Below are 19,915 nucleotides of genomic sequence, written 5' to 3' on the forward strand. Positions count from 1 at the left end.
TTTTTGCGTAATGGGAACTGAGTTTCAGTTCAATGTACCACGCTGTAATTTCTTTCAAATTCTATTTATTTTTTTTTATGGAAAGCTGCTAATAACAAAGCTTTTTGGATCGTGATATTATCACTACGGAATCTTAAAGGTAAATCTAAAGGGTCTGGTAATATGGCAATGATTTCAAGTAAAGCTTGATCTTTGGCTAGTCCTTCCACTCATTCGAGAAGCTATTCTAAAATTCTAAGACAGTACTGAAAACGAAGCGTTCGGATGTGAGTTCGACCAAGGTATTGTCGAGAAAGCCAACGAATAGAAACTACAGCGTGTGATCTTGGACGCTAAACTATGAATGACCATTTATTTTCAAAAATGTATGGCATATATAAGTGAAGAAGGAGGTCACCCAGACTAAGTTTAAAAAAAAGAACTTATTCGATCTACTGCCTAAAACGAACTGAACCTTTATTCAATTATTGATTACGATCAAACCTCACTACCTACTGCAATGCTTATGCTGTGGAAGAACTGCTGATGCCGCGGGTCCAAAGGGCTGTGGCTTCGTTTAGTGGTCTCGTTCGGTGGTTGTCCACGTAAATGCTACCTATGTTGTCAGGTGATGAAATGCTGATGCTAGACTACTGTTTCCGTTCTACTAGCTGGGCTATCGTCGTCGGTGTGGTGGACGTCGTCGTTGTTGTTGTTGTTGCCGGGAATGATGAAAATGATGATACACCAATAAAGCGATTGGTGTATGGATGATTGTTGAGGATCGGTAAGGGTTCGATCTTAAATACTCCCCCTTTTGGAGACGATTCGTCCCGAATTGTACTGGTCTCAGGTTTAATTTCTGGTTTGCTTTTAGATTCCATGGATGCTCTAATATGAAGAGATATCTGTCTGCGTTTTCTCGAAATCCATGAAAGACCTGCAACGATACTTAGAAGAAAACATACGGTCGACATACTTAGAGATGTGTATGTCTGAATTTTGTGTTCCTTAGTTAATGCTTCAATCCTATGTCTATTATGGATGTGAATTTCTTCTATATTATTCTGGATTTCCAGGGTCTGTTCATTGATATGTAAACCATCTAATGGCATAACAAATGTCGGTTCTGATTTGTTTGCTTCGACATTTGAGAACTTGGTGCCATTTATTATGACAGAGCAATTGTGGAACTCTATCAAATACGTTCCAGATAAGTTTCGTTTTGAAAGACCACAATTCGATTCGATTTCTGTGTTATTGATGTTTTTAGCGACAAGGTAATTGTCCATGATCGCTTTGATCTCCGTTGATTGATAGCATTTTACGAAAGTACAGTTTCCTGATAGTCCTCTTAGTAGGTTTGAGTAGCATAGGTCGCCGGTTATGTCCTCTAGGCTGCTTAGATTGCACAGCCTTGTCCTTTCGATTCGCAGGCAATCCTTCTTGATGAAATATGTTCTGTTGTCGCTTTGCAAAGCAGCATTAGCAGGAAGTTTTAAAATTTTATCTACTACTGGAAGAGGTTCTAGGAAAAAATGTGTGTACATAGCTTTTTCTATTTTTGGAATTGACACAACAAATATTAGTTTTGAATGGTTATAAAATGCTGACAATTCTAAATATTCATAAATTTGATCTAAACTGTTCGTCCTAATGTTTTGTTCTTCTAATATATCTGAAACAAATCCTAACTCTTCAATTGAAAGTATTTGTTTGGGAATAATGTTAGTTCTTGCTAACTGAATTGATTCAAAAATGTCTTCTAAATGTGATTTAAGGTTGTCTAAGTTGTAATTGATTTTCAAAATTTCTGTAAATAATTTAAAGTTTTTGTTGGTTTCGTTTTCAAATCTAGCTGATATAATGTTTTTAGTTATTTCACTCTGTTGTTGATTTAAACGGTTGATAATGGAATTGATTCTATTTTGGAGTTGTAGATTAATTTTAAGCTGTTCGTTGTTTTCGTTAATAAGTCTTTTGTTCTTGATCTGTAGTTCAAAAATATTTTTCGAAATTTGTTCATAGTCGTTATAGTCCATATTTCCTGTAATTCTTTTTATTCCAGTTCCGAGAAAATTAAATAATCCTCTTTTATTTCTTTGCTTTGGTCGAAGATTATTGAATAAACTGTGAACGGTTCCATATTTCGATTCTAAGATTTCAAACATATCAGTAAAATGTCCGTATTCCTTGGATATTAGCAAGCAATTTTCTAAAAATAGGTTCGTAATTATCCAGTTCTAGGATATGAAACTGTGATTGCCTATTTTTATAAAACTGTTGCCAGTTTCTATGGTTAAAAGACCGGGGTTTTGTTTGAGATTAATGACGTGGATGGATTGTGGTTGGGATAGCTGAGTAAGGAATGTGGTTGTTATCAGGATATTCCAAATAAACGTCATCTAAAAAGAGAAAACAAATGAAAAAAAACACATTAGAGATTCTGTGGTGTTACTTTCGGATTCGTCGCAGTTTTTCTTTATGCAATTTTCGACTTAGGATATCTTTGTACGTGTGTTTCCGGTTAGATCGTACTCGCACTTGTTGGTAGCGGTTCTTAATTTTCGACTTCACTCCTTGGATGCGGTTGTATGCCAATTCGTTTTGTTTTAGTTTTGGCGGATCCTCTCGCTTCCTGTTGTGGTACAGATTCTGTGAGTTTTGTGTCTTGGTTAGTTGTACTTGAACTTCGTCGTACAACTTGTCACGAAGTTCAACAAGGCGTTCCATTTCTATCGGTCTCTCCTGTCCATTTTTGGCTGCATATAAAATTTCACGTGGTTTCATGTTGGTAGCTGTATGGATGCTGTTATTGTATAACGAACATGCGATTAAAAATTTTTCTTATTTTGACACTTCACCGTATTTGTGTTTATTAGCGTTAAAAATTTCGGTTATTGTCGAATGAAATCTTTCGACTATTCCGTTTGTTTGACTGTGGTTCGAAGGAGTAAAATATTGTTGTATATTGAGATCTGAGAGTAGTCCTCGAATTTCGATGGACTTAATTGCTGGTTCGTTATCCGAGACAATCAAGCTTGGAGTGCCGTACAGTGTTATGTATTTTATTATCGCCTTTCGTATATCCGCAATTGATCTTGATTTTATTGGGATTAATGTTCCATACCTTGTGAACTTGTCTACTACAGATAAAAACAAATTTGGTTGAGCGATGTAGATATCTATGTGAATAATTTCAATGGGTTGTTTCGGTATAGGGGCTTCACCAAATTTAATTTTATAAGGTTTTCTCTCGTATTTTGCTTTATTACAAGTATCACATAGGATGATGTACTTCCTAACTTTCCTTTTCATATTAGGAAAAAAGAATCTCCTTTTTATCTCCTCCAGATTTTCACGAATACCTCTGTGAGCTGTTTCGTGGGTATCCTCGATAATTGAGTTTTGATCTTCTAAGTTTGGTAGATCAATGAGAATTTTTTGTGATATGCAGAGTTTGAAAGTTTTGCATCTACTAAAATAGTTTTTGTATACAATTTGTAAGGATTGTATCACGTTTTCAGGACACATAATGCAGTTTGATCGTCTGGGATCCATGTATTCTTTCAAAATTCGAATTAAAAGTGGTACACCAAATGTTATTTTCGTAATAGTTCTTCGGTACACACGAGGGAAAATTTCTTCGTATGTCTCAGATTCGTTAGGGTCAATTTTTTAAATAATTTGGTTGTGAAAAAAATTTATTGGTTTTTCTGTACATTTGATGAATTCAGAGTCATCTGTATCAGCAGAATGCACTGAACAGTCGTCTGAGTCGGAATCATCTTCGTTCACGTTGATATCATGTGTTATCCTTGATAGAGCATCAGCGACAACGTTTTGCTTACCGGGTCGGTGTTTTATTTCAAAATCATATTCTAATAACTGTAGACGCCATTTAACTAGTTTTGTATTGGGTGTTTTGAGGTTTAGTGCGTATGTTAAAGGTTGGTGATCCGTGTATAATGTAAATTTTCTACCAAAAAGGTAGGGTCTAAAATATTGAGTTGCCCATACGATCGCTAATAATTCTTTTTCTATTGCTGAATATCTTTCTTCGGTTTTCGTCAATGTTCTAGACGCATATGCTACGGGTCTGTCTTGTCCAATAGCACCTTGGGATAGAACGGCACCTAGAGCAAAATTACTAGCATCTGTGGTTAGCACGAATGGTTTTTCGAAATCTGGATATTGAAGGATATCGCTTTGAGTTAAAAGTTTTTTGCATGCAACGAATGTTTTTAAAAAAATATCTGTGTGCTCTACGTGTTCGCCTTTCCTCAGTTGAGCAGTGAGAGGTTTTGTTATTCTGGCGAAATCGCGAACGAATCTACGATAATATCCTAAAATTCCTAGAAAGCCTCTTAGTTCTTTCTGGTTTTTGGGGATAGGCCAATTTTGAATTGCTTCGATTTTGCTTGGATTTGGTTTAACGCCATTATCTGTCACAATATGGCCTAGAAATGCCACTTCTTTCTTAAGGAATTCACTTTTATCTAGCTGTATTTTGAGGTTTACTTTTTCCAATGCCATAAATATTTTTGTCAAATTTTCAATATGTTCTTGAAGAGAAACAGAAAAAATAATAATGTCATCCATATAAACAAGACAACATTTTCCAATTAGGTCACGGAGTACGTGATCCATGACACGCTGAAAAGTTGCTGGAGCATTTTTCAGTCCAAATGGCATTCTTAAGTATTCGTATAATCCATGTTCTACGGAAAAGGCTGTTTTCTGGATATCATCTGGGTAAACTTCGATCTGGTGAAAGCCAGATGCTAGGTCCAATGTTGTGAAATATTGGCATTTTCCTAGTTTGTCTAATATTTCGGTTATGTTGGGTAGTGGGTATTTGTCATCTATAGTCTTTTCATTAAGTTTTCTATAGTCGACTACTAATCTCCACTTCTGTTGTCCAGATGCATCTAATTTCTTTGGTACGATCCAAATTGGAGAGCACCAAGGAGACGTGCTGGGACGTATGATGCCTTGAGACAGCATCTTAGAAACTTGTTTTTGTACCTCCTCTTTATGACAATAGGGGTACCTGTAGCTTTTTGCATGAACGGGTAGATCGTCTTTGGTTTCTATTCTATGTTTAATGACGTTCGTAAAGCTTAGTTTGTCACCTTCCAAATAGAAAACACTTGGAAATTTCGAAATCAAATTGATCAATTTTCGCTTCTCTTCTATGTTTAAATGGTCGATTCGAAGCTGATTTTTCAATCTAGGATCTATTGATGTGTTATCAAATACGTATCCAGGTTCATAATTTTCAACTTTTTGCACTACTTCAAAATTATTCAATTCAGAGAAAATGAGTCGATTAGGGCTGATTTTCACTGGAACTTCACAGCAATTTTTCAAAAGAACTGTAGCTTTGTTGTCTTTTGCTGTGTAGAGTCCTGGTAGAATCATTACTTCGTCTGTTAGAGGAAGTGGATGTTCGACGAAAAAGTCGCCATTCGGTACATTCGTTTTTAGAGGTAATGGAATTTCTTCATATGCATTTAGATTGCGACTAAATGAATCGGGGTATTTTCGAAGCATGTTAACTGATGTAGTAGGGAGTTTGAGAGTATTAGATGAGGTTAAAATTTCTGCTTTTAGATTTCTGAGTGATTCGTATCCAATCAGTCCGTCGAAGTATGGATGGAATTTCAAAGCGTAAAAGGTTAGTGGTTGGTTAAACATTTCGATTTCAACACATTTGTTAATGTTGTGTTTCCCATTGATATTTTTGACTCCTGTAGGTGTACAGTTTTTCAGAAAACATGTGCTAATTTTGTCAGGATCCACGTAGTTCTTGTTGGCACCAGTGTCAACTAAAAACTTTAGTTCGCCAAATTTAGTTTTCATTTTTATATAGGGTAGAAAATTATTACTGTTCATGTTTCTGGTGTTTCGGGCAATTCCATCTGAAAATTTAAGGTATCACCCTCTGGTTCAGTAACGGGTTGTTCTTCGGAACAATTATTGATATTAACTTGCTCATAATTAGTTGCATCATATTGGTAACAGTTAGATGGCTCACTATATTGACCGTAGTAATCGATTGGTTCTGTCCAATTTACTTCATGAAAATTTGGTCTATTCATATAATTTACTTTTAAATTTCTCAATGACTGGTCGATTTCCATTGGAGTGGGTTTTGGAGGACGATAGGTTCCGGAAGGAGGTTTACTAAATTGGTTAGGATTTCGGTTGAATGGATTGGATGGGCCAGGTTGTTGTGGTCTTTGAGAATGATTTGGTTGACTGGGAGAAAATGTACGTTGAAATGGTACTTGAGGTTGGAATGGAGAGAACTGTTGAGGGGTGTGCTGTAGTTGTTGTGGACGTTGGATTGGTGCGACGCGTTGGAATGGATTAGTTTGGATTGGGTAACTTGGAAACGAATTTTGTGTTACCGGAGTTTGTTGAAATCTTGAAAATGGGTTTGAAAATTTGTTTTGAAATTTGTTCCTAGTAAGGACAGGTGGGGTATAAGATTTTTGTTTGTGATAATAAAAGTTTCTTTCTTCAATACATCGTCTTAAAGCGTCTTTCAACGATGTGGGACATTGAGCACGGATGACAGTGCCTACCGGTTCATTGAGCCCTGCAAGAAACACTTTCAGGCCTATTTCCTGGTAAAATAGATTTTTCGCGGCTCTTACGTCACTGTTGTGTTCGTTTAAATTTAATTGATTTACCATAAGAGACAACATAAAAGTTATTTCCTTATAGAAATCTTCAATCTCCTTATCCGCTTGTGTAATTTTAAACAGGTCCTTTGTGAGAGATTCTTCATCTCTTTTGTCGCTGTAGTGTGTAATCAGACTGTTTTTAATTTCGTCCCAGTCTGTGCTAGTGCCATAAAATTCTAGAACATTGTCAGCGTCTCCTATAATTTTGGATCTGATGGCAAGAAGCCATACAGTGTAAACTGGAGTGTTCTTGACTTTTGAAATTTCAGGCATAAGATCATCAATAGATCTTATGAATGAATGTAATTTAATGGGGTTACCATCAAATGGTGGCAACATCCTGATAATTTGTGGGGTCTGAAGGGCTCGCAAGGCGCCTTCTACCGAATTTTGTTGCTGAACAACAGCGGCTTCTTTTGCAATTGATTGTTGGTACGTAGCGAACGCTTCCAACTCTGCTATTCTAGAGTCGCGTTGTTGCATTATGCCTATTAATTCTCTGATCTGGGTTTCTAACTCTCCGACTTGGATAGTGATCAAGTCGCGGTTCTCGTCAAACTTTGCCATTTTTCACACTTGAAGTCAAAATTGATTAAAAAAAAATCCTTTCAGAAAATGGTAAAAAAAATACAGGTGAAGAGAATTTATGTTTTCTAGGATTTTTGTTTTAAATAAAAAAAGCTAAATTAATTATTTTTCTGTCACTGTAATAGATATTTTTTCTTATATTTTGTTATTTTGATCATTCACTTAAATCACTCTGATAATCACTTATATAAAAAAGCTTAATTCTACTTACGGTTTTATCCGATGTTCCCTCGGATGGTTAAATTGTCCGATATTCCCTCGGATGGTTCGATGTCCGATATTCCCTCGGATGGTTCGATGTCTTCTAGCAGGTGTGAAGCTTCGTTAAAGATGATTTTGGTGTCTCGGTGAACCGCCGGTGCACTAGAATCTGTAGTTTAGGTGTTTCCTCCTTTGCTCTTCGGTAAGCCGCCGATGATTTCGGATAAGAACACTTTTCACTACACTTTAACTACTCCACGCTAGAACTGCCGACTGCGCCAGTGAAGAAGGGTGTCACCCAGACTAAGTTTTAAAAAAAGAACTTATTCGATCTACTGCCTAAAACAAACTGAACCTTTATTCAATTATTGATTACGATCAAACCTCACTACCTACTGCAATGCTTATGCTGTTGCTGTGGAAGAACTGCTGATGCCGCGGGTCCAAAGGGCTGTGGCTTCGTTTAGTGGTCTCGTTCGGTGGTTGTCCACGTAAATGCTACCTATGTTGTCAGGTGATGAAATGCTGATGCTAGACTACTGTTTCCGTTCTACTAGCTGGGCTATCGTCGTCGGTGTGGTGGACGTCGTCGTTGTTGCCGGGAATGATGAAAATGATGATACACCAATAAAGCGATTGGTGTATGGATGATTGTTGAGGATCGGTATGTCATGTATGTCTGTGATTTGTCTAACAACTTTAATGCCAGTCACCGCGTTGTTGAAGCTGTTCAATAAATCGTCAACAAAATGGCCGTCTACAATGGAATCTACAGCATCCGGGTAGAATTCAGCATTGGTGTTTTTTACCGCTTGCGCTGAAGCTGGTGAACATGTAGAGCCGAAAGTCATGACTTGCATCACGTACGTATCTGGATTTTTACTTGGGTCGCAATCCCTCCATAGAGGTCTTTGAGCCTGTTGATCCTCAGGTCTGATTTTGACTTGATGAAACATTTCCTTTATATCTCCAGTGATTGCTACCATGCCTTCTCTCCATCGTAATAATACTCCAAACAAAGATGATGTTGCATCTGGTCCAGAAAGAAGCTCTGAATTAAAAGAAACTCCTTTAATCTTTGCGGCTGCGTCGAAAACTAGTCTGGGCTTCGGTGGAATTTTATTTGTATTTGTCACTATGAAATGTGGCAGATAAAAAACTCTGTCTGTTCTGGGGTTTTCAATTTTAGTTTCCGTAAGCTTCCGAATATAACCCTTGTCTTCATATTCTTTAAAGGTTTTCTTAGCCCAATGTAGGAGCTCAACGTTATTTTGCATATTAAGAATTTTCTCCAAAGATAGCAGACGATTGTATGCGATTCCGTAACTGTCTGGAAAATTCGATTTGTCGTATTTCCACAATAATCCGACTTCATAGCGATCGCCTGATCTTTTCAACGTGTTCTTCAATATTTCTTTGGACCGCTCGGTCTCTACAGACTCTACGGTTTCATTGACTATCTTGACGCCGAAGTCTTCAACCGAGAAATGTTGCTTCATCATTTCACGCATCTCGTCGTCTTGATGTATCATCATGGCATATTCGTTATCTATTTGCGAGGCAGCATTACCGAACATTATCCACCCGAGCTTCGTTCTAAGCGCTATTGGCTCATGTTCCCCGCCTATTACCGTTTGTAATGGGACCAATAAATGGCTGTGTTTTATTCCGATCAGAATTGTTGGCTTCGCTGCAGAATAGTTTTTGATTGGCAAATCCTTTAGGTAAGGATATTTTTTACCATTGAGCCAAAATCCAAAGTTTGCATGGGTAGTTGTAAATTTTTCACCGTTCTTACACCCTTTAATGCAAATCGTTTTTGATTTATACCATTAATTTCAAGCTGAACGATTTTGGTATTTGTCGCCTTGAATATATCTTGAGTCCATAACAACTTCAATGTTTCCGGCCTTCCTTCGAGGCCTAAATCATTTGCGGTGTCTTCATCAAGAATTGTAAGCGATGATTCTGCATCCAAGAACGCCTAGGTTTTTATAATGTTATCTCCGTTCGTAATATTATTTGGAAATATGACTATTCGGAACCAATTTCTCTTAACGTATTTATAGGCAAACCAGAGCACTCCAACGCTATTACCTCCAGTAATTTTCTCATAAACCACATTGTTTTTTCACTAACACGATGGAAGAACCGTTTTCTCCTTGAAAATAAAAAATGTTTCGACAATTTTTAAAGAAACCCTACAATGATTCTTGCACCGATTTTGTCATTTATTCCAAGTATTTTCATAAAGATAATTTCAGATATTCATCCACGATTACTACATCCACGCCACATGGATGAAATTTTACAAGAATTTCTCAGGGATTCGATATTTAGTTCCTTCAGAAATTTCTCTCGGCTTTTGTCCAGCATTTTATTTAAAATATTATTACCACAGCAATATTTCCTTAGAAAATAAAAAAATAAATAAAATTTCCAAACCCATTGTAGTTTTCAAACTTTCATTAGATAAATTTCTAAAAATAAATCTGTTCGATTTTCTTCCAGAAGTTTCTCCAATATCGAAATTTGAATGTCGTTTTTTCAGTAGAGTAAGGTGGGGCAAAAGTTCGACCTTAGTGGTGTAATCAAAGTTTCCAGAAAAACAATAGCAGTTGAAACAAAATAAATACTACACAGTGAACCTTCAACATATTGGCTCTAATTTTGCTGAACATACTTGTGTCATAATATTTACCTTTTTTAAGTTATAACAGTTCCAAAATTCGTTGTCTTAAACGAACTTTTGCCCCACCGGTGGGGCAAGAGTTCGAACCTAGTTTGGGGCAAAAGTTTGCTGGCTAAAACCCTAAATATTGATACTTTTATGACAGGCATACTTTATACCAGCCGTAAACTTATGTTTGCCAGAAAATACACACTAAATTTTCATCAAAAAATTGCCCAAAACATGGTTAATTTCAATATACCCAAAAATAGCAGTTTTAAGCAAAACTAAGGGAAAATGTAAAATTTTGGTGACATTTTTCACACGGCAAATTTCAGGCAAATTTCGTTAAATTTGAAGATAATATGTGGATTTTGGGCAATTTGGTTTTATTTTCCGTGATTTTATACATGGGTCGAACTTTTGCCCCGCTGATTCGAACTTTTGCCCCACTTTGGGTCAAAAATTGTTTCCAAGCATTTATGCAGAAACTAATACACCTCAAAGTATCCTTATGGTAGGCCAAGAAACGCCCTTACATAAAATATTGAAAAAGATTTTATCTATATTTGGTTCCGTGAAACGAAAGTTTGACCAAAAATTACAAATTCACGTTAAAAAACAACAATTAGCCATAACTTTTCCAAATCTCAACCGATTTCTATGATATTTGGAGTGAAAGCCTCCTACTTGAATAGCATTCGAACCAACATGGCATTTATCAGTTTTGTTGTGAATTGAGTTTGGAATCTTAAAAAGAAACTCTTACCCCACTCGAACTTTTGCCAAGGCCGATACACATATATTATTGAGAGGGAGGGATAATGTAAAAATAACAGTAAAATTTATAAAATATTGAAACTCATCGGATTTGTTATGAAATTTTGTGGAAACCTACAGATTTTGATAAATATTTTTTCAACTGCCCTCTCAAAATACCAAATTGGGCCCAAAAATTTTGAAAGGGGAAGACAAGAAGTCAAAATCAAATTTATATCGACCTAATTTTACCAATTTATTAAGAGAATCCTTGAAAGAATTACTACTATAATCCAGGAGTAAATCTCTTAAAATTTTATCAAAGGATCTCAGGAATTTTAAATTTTTTTTTCCAAAAAACTATGAAAAATTTCCCAGGATGAATAACTGTAACAATTTTTTGAAGACGCCTTGAGAAATGTATCAAAAAATTTGGAAGAATTATTGAAGTATTTTTATTATTCTTGAAGTACGGGAATGTTAGAGGAAAATCAGTAGTTATTTCTGTGGCCAGTTATGGAAAAAAATCCAAGTTTAATTCTCAAGGGTATACAAAACGAAATTCTAGAAAGAATTACTTAAAAAGTTCGTGAAAAATCACTATCAAACCCCTAAAGACATATCCGGAGTAATATGTGAAAGGAAACTACAGTAAAAAGAGTAGTAATACTTGTCGTAATGTCACAAAGAATTAAAAAAATGCCATGTCACAACGAACTCAAAAACAATATGTCGTGGTTCCTGTTAGGTTTATATTTCATTCAACCTGGAAGAACCTGAAATTATCGGGGAATTTCAATTCTGTTCATGAAAAGACACCCTGAAAAAGCTTTCTTTAACTTGTGATAATGGTTTATGGACAAAAGGTCGAAAGGACAAAAGGTCGAAAACGATTTGCATGGTGGGAAATTTTTCCTTCTTTGAAAAAATATTTTCGACCTTTAGTCCCTTCTTTTTTGTTCTTCGACCTTTTGTCCTTTCGACCTTTTGTCTTTTGACCTTCTGTCCTTTCGACCTTTTGTCTTTCGACCTTTTGTCATAGATTCTTTGATAATGACTGACATGATAATGAGGGGGTTAGAAGCAAAGGGGCGTCAGGGACAAAAACCTAATATCGAGAAAATCTACTTTGAGCGTTTTCAGCAATTTTCTTATTCTAACAATTATGTTTTTTCCTGTTGTTCGGAAAAATCACCTGAAGATATTGTTGAAAATCTAGGAAACAGTAGATTTTTGTTAGTATTCTCAACGAAAAACTACCCAAAATGTCACTTACACTTCTTTGCGTTTCGGCCCCTGAAATATAGTGACTTTCTCTTTCCAACCAAAGATTCCATAGGGTTAAAACTTTTCTTAGCTTCATCGTGCACAAAATATTTTACAATGTTTGTCCTACCCATGGTTCCGAACGTGGACGTGCATCTGTCTTGTAGCAACTATTTTCAAGGCGCGTGAGTTTTTTATGAAGTCGAAGCTTGACTAGTTGAGTTGTGAGCTGTTTTCCTTTATTGTCAAATGATAGGGGGATATATCCCAGTGCCGGACAGCACCCAATACCGGACAAAGTCGAAACATTGAGAAATCACGGTCCAATCAAGATGGTGTATTAGTAGAAAAGAAATCTATTATGTAGACTAATGTTTGCGTAGAATAACACATCCTTGAAATATGCATGCCTTTTTAAAAAAGTAGAAAAGTTTGAAAATCTTTAAAAAATTGACGTATTCTCTTAATTTTGAGCCTTTTTAGTAATTATTCCGAATATGAAAAAAATACTTTGGATCACGCAAACATGATCGAACATAATCCTTATTTTATAGCATGAATGTATTTTGTACCATAATTGAACTAAATGTGGACAAATTACAATTTTCGTTAAGCACCTCCTGTCCCTCAGTTTCGGACAGCTTGATTTGGTATATGATATCTTTGTAATCATTGCACCAGTGTCTCAAAATACTTTAATTTTTCATGGGTTCCGTCGATCACGGTATCAAACATGCAATAAAATTAAGAAGAATGAACATTCAGAACAACATCGTAAAATGTGCTATTTTTTTATCATATATGGAAGAGGTATTTGATAGGGAGTTCTGTTTGATCTTTCGACCTTGCTTTTGCCGGGGCGAGCGACGAGGGCAGGATCAAACATGTCGCGCGTCGGTCTCGTAAGTGAAAAAGTGGCGTGATCGGTGACTTCGGTTGGAGTAACTGAAAAAGTGCCGCGATCGGTTAGTTCTGTTTGATCCTTCGACCTTGACGCTTGCTCCTGGGCAGTGCGTCAAGAAAGCCCGAACAGTTTTTTTTTTAATTCTTTTTGGGTCGCGCGCTTATTTTTTTTTTCCTGAGTGCTTATTTATAGCCGAGCAAACGAGTGAAGCCAAAAGTGGATTGTGGCTGCTCAGTCAAGGATAACGGATGAATTGTTGAGCTCGTTTCATGCTACTATTTCTAATCTATAAAATATGTATGACTGCACATTCAATCGTTACAATGGTGGGATGTAAATATGATTTTTCAACAAACTATGGATGGTTCGTCACTGTGAGTGTCGACACAAACTCTGATTCATGATTTAATTATGTTTAACATTTTTTTTTTCAGAACACCTCTTATATACCTTTATTTTTGTAATTAAAAAAAACTTTGAATGGTTCGACACTACAAGTGTAGACTTACGAAAGGTTCACTTTATTCAACAAACTTTGAATGGTTCGCCACTGTAAGTGTCGGCATAAGAATATAAGAGTGTTCTATGATGTCCCAACCAATCGAGTTTTTTTTTGTTTCTTTTCAAATGAGTAAAATATAATAACACATGCTTTCGTCCTGACAGCTGTAGAAATGTTACATTTAGGTATTTGTTCAACAAACTTTGAATGGTTCGTCACCTCAAGTGTCGGCATAATTTTCCTCTACAAAGAAATTGTTCATATCAAATGAAAATATTATATTTACGTATAAGCATGTATATATCTCACAAATCATTGTTTATCATGGTCTAATCGCTTATCAAAGTGAATCCTACGACCCAACGATCCTCCCCATTAACAAACATCCCTCCCAGTAACCTTTGTGGAGATGCAGAGGCAAACACGGTCTCCAAAAAGCAAAGGTTACACACTAACATTCCTTCCCCAATCCCACCTGACTGCAAGGACGTGGCCGGCGCCGTTATTGACCCTGTATAAATAGAGGCACTGAATTATGTACACTGAAGAAGATTATGGCCAATCCCAGCCGAACTTCTAGTTGATTCTTTGTACATTTTCACTGACTTCGGTCAATTACGGAATAGCAACCATTGATATGTGTAGTCAGTCTAAGCTAAGCTAAGCTAAGCTATATGGAAGAGGTATTTGATAGGCATCTTTCAATCTAAGAAAAACGCAAATTATTCTTGTAAATGTTGCAAATGCATTGAACTGGTAATTATAAACTATTCCTATAGTGTACACATTCAATGATGTTCATATTTGCAGAATTCGAGGCATTTCCAGATCGTGTCCGGTATTGGGTGCCACCTTTCAAGATCGATCAATTTGATACTAAAATACATCATCAAAATGCATTGTCATAATTCGTATTTATATTTTCAAATTTATTTTTGTGCACTATAAAAATGATAATATTTTTTTATAAATGGGTAACACGAGCCCATAAAATCAATATTTTTCGAATTATGAATTTAGTGGCTTAAGTGTCCGGTACTGGGGGATCTCCCCCTATATATAGTTTCCTTAAATCTAGTAGGTACAAAATTTGAAAAGAGAGTATCTGCTATTGACCGAATGGAAAGTAAACGGAAAGAACGAAAAAAAGCCGGGCGACAGAAAGTCACGACTGAATTTGGCTAACAATACAAGAATGGTTATTATTCGCTACCTCCTACCATCGTGACATTTAAACTGCCTGCATCCTTTGTCTATCTTTTGTTTTCGATGCGCATTACCTAAGTATGATGTATCGGTGAGATTGGGCGTAAACGAAAATAATTATTATTGGATTCTATTATAGGGTTTCGTTCTACTCCGTCGTAAGAGCTACTATTCGTCGTATCAAACTTAAAATGTTCCACTACGGCGGGTATTCCAACTTACCTGCAACATAGATTCATTTTCCGAATGTAATTTTGTGAAAGCTTTTATGATTCGTCCACCTGTACACCATATATGCAATGAAACTACTGTATTTTGATAAATAACTTCAGATCAATTATCCACTTTTCACTTTTTTACCGAAATCGCATGGACGAACACGATTTGAGAGAAATGCTTAGCGATCGACATCAGTCACACCACTTTCGAGCACAAGTTTATTCCCGCCCCCGTGGGTGACTTACTTCGCCGGGCATTTATTTTCACTATGGAAATCCTTCGTACTTCTTCACTGAAGGATTTCATTCCAATCACACGCCGTAAAACTTCAATTAATCACCAAACTTTACGAAATTTCCTCAACCGCCGCGTATAATTGAGAGTGTAAACAAAGTTCAATCCGTCGTACTGAGAAAAAAAAGCTTGTGCGTATCAATGTGTGCGCGACGCTCGACGTAAAAATACCGTTCCTTTGATTGTGTTGTTTTCGCTGTACTGTGAGCAAATGCCATAATTGTACGGTCAAAAGGAATTGTGTTCATATGTTTAGGCTGAATTTTGATGACGAACAATGAATTTTAAAGGAAATTAGTATATTCCATCATGCTGAAGGAATATAGGGAGATGCCCGTAGATCTATATATTCTAGTTAAACATTTTATTATAGCGTTGATATATTGTGAATTAACCACTCAATACATCACAGTGAGCCGTAAGTTGTGGGACGAATCTGGAAACTGATTGCGACGGAGTTGAAAACGATACGACGGATTGAGAATACGATAAGATGCATTTTCTTTGCATTATTTCCAAAAACATATCAAGACTAATCAAAATGTTATTGTACAATGCTAAAGCCGTTTTGAGAAAGAATTGTTTGGCATCGGTTTGTATCAGCATCATTTACTGCAATACTGGGAAAATTGCAGCTCTCACTGATCAATGCTTAATACGATGGATACTAGCACATCACCCTATCCCTAGAATGATGCAAAGCAAAACAAAAACAAAACATTTTCATTTGTCTTATCTGTGGCAGGCAAATTCTAAACCAGGGCAGTTATGTATCATGACTGGCTTGCGACACTTACGAAACAAGTCTTCTCACTGTCGCTAGTCGAAGCTATATTTCATGTCCTCACTTCGTCAAGTCGCAATGACAGAGCTCTCACGAGAGCATTTTTAATGTTGTTTTGTTATTAAAATTTCTATCATATTTTGGAGAATTTCGGGAAGCAAATGTGTTTGAAACGTTCAGTGGATATCCTTCCTTGGTTCCAGCGATATAAATAAAAATTATACTAGATAATGAACTAAAAATTGTCAAGTTTGCGATTCCGTCATAGGCCGTAGTGACGGAAAAATGAAAAAGAATTTGAAGAAAACCCCAATCATTGTCTCGCCGTCCGATGACAGTGAGGGAAGTATCTATGTAGAAGCCGCGCGACACCTTCTGCTAACATTGACGCTTTCCAGCCCTGTTCTAAACTGTATACATAGCAGGATCTCTAATTGCTCTTATAGATTTTACCTATTCGATCGTAAAATAAGTTTGGCGTCACAACTACTACGGAATATTATTTTTACTCTTATAAATACCAACGTTTCTGTTATTTAACAATATTACAATATGCATTACAAATTTATGAAAATGACCCTCGACGATTTGTAAAAGTCTGCACGAAGGAAAAAGAAACAAATGATTGAGGATTTATCTTCTTGCTAACAAAAGTGTCTAATTGAACCGTGATATTATCACTACGGAATATTATTTTCGCGATAAAAGTCTCTGTCTTTCTCGATGTCTTAGATAATACGCTGTTATTTCTTTAAAATTCTATTTTAATTTTTTTGAAACCTCTATTAAACAAAATGATTCTACAAAGAAGAATGTAAAAGTTTTGTAAACTAGTTTAAGATGATAATAAAAGATGAAGTAAAATCATATGATAACAACGTATATTATATTGAGAGTAAGATATCACAATTATCCATGAATGGCACTCATAATTTAAGGTGTTCCTATTTATTCAGTCATGCAACGGCAAGGAAAGGTAAGTTAGATATGTTTTATATGGTTATTGAGTATTTAAAAGCTTAGAGGCCCAGATAGTTGTAGCAGTGAACGCGCAACTATTTAGCAAGTCTATGCAGAGAGTCGTGTATTAGAATTCCGCCGGTGAAGGATCGTTGTGTAAAGCTTTGTACTGTTTTTTTTTCGAAGTACAGGGGATAGGCAAAATGATTGAGATAGGCAAAATTTTGTCTAAATTCAAATGCTCATAACTTTATGAAAAATTGATGAAATTGGATGCATCTAGAAGCAGTCGACGGCAAATTTGGTCTACTTTTAGGAACTTGTTTGGCCATGCATATTGGCCACTGGACACCGGAGATGTTCCGGATTTTCCGAGGTCATGTCTAAATATCATTTTTTCTGTCACTTGTATTTTTGTGCGGTGTAAAGTTGGATAGATGTTTACTATTTTCCTAGAAACTAGAACTAATAGGAAGTTGAATGCCGCCGGACGCATCAAGATTGGTTGGAAATCTTCAGAAATATTACCATTTCCGTAAAATGGTTCCGGAAAACATGGTCAGTCATGTTTTTATTCCCAATTATGTTAATACTATCCGGAACTATATCCAAGTGGGCATCAACCTTTAAAATGATGTTTCCAACAGCATATTCAGAACCATTGGATGTATAGACCACTTTATAGAAGGTTCCAGGTGCCCTGGGGGAAGTGGTCAATTAGGAACATATCTGGAACCATATCAATATGGGCAATAAACTTCATGATTTTCAAAGGTTATGCTTTCCGAAGCATTTCCAGCACCACCGGCTGCCATGACGACTCTATAGTAGGTTCCAGGTGCCCCCGGGCATGTGGCCAATTCAAAACATGCCCGAAAACACATCAGTATGGGTATAAACATCAAGTTTTTTGAAGGCTATGCTACTAGAAGCATTTACAGTGCAACATATTTATATAACCACTGCACTGTGTAATAGTTTCCATGGGCCCTGGGGATGTGGTTATGTTCCGAATTGGCCACATCTCTAGGAGCCCATGGAATCTACTATAGAGTGGTTATTTAATCTTGTGATTCTGAAAATGCTCCACATCCTTCAAGTCACATGGATCCTACTGTTCATGGTAGAAGGTGATTCTTAACAGGTGAACGGCCAAATTGGCCAAATCCCCTGGGGCACCTGGAACCTACAATTAAGTAGTCATGGCAGCCGGTGGTGCTGGAAATGCTTCGGATAGCATAAGCTTTGAAAATCATGAAGTTTGATGCCCATATTGATATGGTTCCAGATATGTTCCTAATTGACCACTTCCCCCAGGGCACCTGGAACCTTCTATAGAGTGGTCTGTGCATCTAATGGTTCTGAATACGCTGCAGGAAACATCATTTTTAAGGTTGATGTCCACTTGGATATAGTTCAGGTTAATATTTCTTCTACGCCCAACGTTTCGATTGTAATACAATCGAAACGTTGGGCGTAGAAGAAATATTTTAGTTCTGATTGCCGTTGAGACTGAAAGCCGCTAAGAAAATCCCCGGTGTAACTCATAACAGTCGAAAGCATCCAACTGTTAATATTTACATAATTGGAAATACACACATGACTGACCATGTTTTCCGGAACCATTTTACGGAAATGGTCATATTTCTGAAGATTTCCAACCAATCTTGATGTGTCCGACGGCATTCGACTTCCTATTAGTTCTAGTTTCTAGGAAAATAGTAAACATCTATCCAACTTTACACCGCACAAAAATACAAGTGACAGAAAAAATGACATTTAGACATGACCTCGGAAAATCCGGAACATCTCCGGTGTCCAGTGGCCATTATGCATGGCCAAGCATGTTCCTGAAAGTAGACCAAATTTGCCGTCGACTGCTTCCAGATGCATCCAATTTTAACAATTTTTCATAAAGTTATGAGCATTTGAATTTAGGCAAAATTTTGCCTATCTCAATCATTTTGCCTATCCCCTGTATGTCGTTATGCTCCTGTTACTCGGCGCTGTTGTTGGATTGAGTAGGTTTCACGGATGTACTGTTAATACAATTTTGCCGGAATGTAAAAACTACCACTTGTCATTAGCGTCGCTTTTCTAAGGACACATTCCACGCACATCTACGCCAAGGTACCAAAATTCCAAACTTTGAAATAATTCCAAGGCTACCGTCGTTGGGGGTGACAATGGGTCAAAAAGGGATATGTGCGATTTATTTTTTGAATAACTATCGCAATTGAACTCCAATAAACTTCAAATTTGGTATGTATGTACTTTGATGGTACATTAACAACTGTTCAAAAAATTAAAGACAAATATTTATTCACAGCGGCACCACAAGTGAATGAAAAATGACCCAATCTCACCCCATAGAGGGGGTGACATTGGGTCACTGTAATTGAAATAACTTGGTTTTGAGAATATGATTTCAAAACCATTCACAACTGAACAATTTTGACAAAAAACGATGCAAACAAGACAAAAAGATATCTAAGATTTTTCACAAGTATGATAAACCCACTTAAAGGAAGATTATACTGAAAATTGAAGAGCTATGAGAAAAAATATGTAAACCCCACATGTATCGTCAAGTACACATAAATTTTCTTGGTTTTTCCCTCAAATTGTCTTTAAAGTCTCATCCCCATTGCTATAAAGCCCATTCAGTTTCCCCAAAGGCGTACTGAAACAGTGATTATTTTAAACCTTCGCAAATAGTTAAATTTCGGTGCGACATTCCACGATGAATAAATTTCAGGCAGAAGTTGACGTCATAATCCCAGTATTTCAGCGATCCAACTCATTTGTACTTCCGTGAGATGTTTCTATAATATGAGAACACTGATAAATAATCAAATTAAAAAAAAACACCTTTTGATAAAAAATT

At 36.5% G+C, this 19,915-nt stretch overlaps 1 protein-coding gene and 1 long non-coding RNA gene across 7 annotated transcripts in view; one reads left to right on the forward strand and one right to left on the reverse strand.

Annotated features, from left to right (window-relative positions):
- LOC5574550 (ras-specific guanine nucleotide-releasing factor 2) overlaps nt 1–19,915 on the forward strand; it is a 714,561-nt gene that overhangs the window by 523,908 nt on the left and 170,738 nt on the right. The gene's annotated exons all lie outside the window — the stretch shown is intronic.
- LOC110678147 lies at nt 1,127–2,796 on the reverse strand. Its single transcript, XR_002501459.1, has 2 exons — nt 2,681–2,796; nt 1,127–2,617 (listed from the first exon to the last, which is right to left on the reverse strand). It is a non-coding gene; the product is annotated as an uncharacterized LOC110678147 (long non-coding RNA).

This window comes from Aedes aegypti, chromosome 3 (genome assembly GCF_002204515.2).
Source record: "Aedes aegypti strain LVP_AGWG chromosome 3, AaegL5.0 Primary Assembly, whole genome shotgun sequence".
In the NCBI taxonomy this organism is placed as follows: Eukaryota; Metazoa; Arthropoda; class Insecta; order Diptera; family Culicidae; genus Aedes; species Aedes aegypti.